Consider the following 950-nt stretch of genomic DNA (forward strand, 5'->3'; position numbering starts at 1 on the left):
AAATTCTAGAGAGCAGACCTTTGTCTGAGTACTTATTTGTCATGATTTTTTTCCAAATTTGTGGGTTGTCTTTTCACTTTGTCGGTAATTTCTTTTGACATGAAAAAACTTCTCAGTAAGAGCAGGTCAGTTGTTAATTTCTCGTTTAATTCTAATATCAACCAATGAGAAAGATATGGCCATCTTTCTTTAGTACTTCATGGCCTTCTCTTTATTTTTTTGTTCTCAGCACTTCTTTTTAGAAAATGCAATATTTTGTTTTCTTGAACATTTCTACCACTAGAATATTAGGTTCTATGAAGGCAAAACATTATTATGTTTTGTTCACTACTGTATTCCAATATATACAAAAGTGTCAGGCATAGCGTAGGCCCTCAAAATTTTTGATAAATGAGGTATAGTTTCAGTCATACAGAAGGAGAAAGTGACAAAAGCATCCAGGAAGTACAGATAGAGCTTGACTTCTAGGTTGCCCAGAGACCATACTGCTCCCACCACATCACACTGAGTTCTTAAGAAATATTAAGAATTAATAAGGGCTATAACCAACATATACAGGAAAATATAAAAAAGTAAATACAATATGTATGTTTATGCCATAAAATGTAAATTTCAATGAAATGAACAATTTCTAGAAAAACATAAATTACGAGAATTATTGAAGTAGCAAACTTGAATAATCTACTACAAATAATAAAACAGAAATGTACTCTCCGAAAGGATAATGTGACCCCCAAAAATTTTAAAAATTTTTTATTGAGAAATAAATATGAATGAGACAATTTCACAGCTGATTAATAGGACAGTTTTGATAATCAATACACTGTACATTGTTATCTTCTTAGTGGTTATCCATAGTACAAGAAGCAGACAGAAAATTCTGTACAAACACTGTTAGTACACTTCTTTCTTCTCATTGAATTAAGCGAAAGTAGCTGTAAATGTATCCT

At 31.1% G+C, this 950-nt stretch overlaps 1 protein-coding gene across 1 annotated transcript in view; it reads right to left on the bottom strand.

Annotated features, from left to right (window-relative positions):
• Stk33 (serine/threonine kinase 33) overlaps window positions 1–950 on the bottom strand; it is a 122,807-nt gene that overhangs the window by 81,109 nt on the left and 40,748 nt on the right. The window lies entirely within an intron of this gene.

This window comes from Octodon degus, unplaced genomic scaffold (assembly GCF_000260255.1).
Source record: "Octodon degus isolate 3935 unplaced genomic scaffold, OctDeg1.0 scaffold00302, whole genome shotgun sequence".
In the NCBI taxonomy this organism is placed as follows: domain Eukaryota; kingdom Metazoa; phylum Chordata; class Mammalia; order Rodentia; family Octodontidae; genus Octodon; species Octodon degus.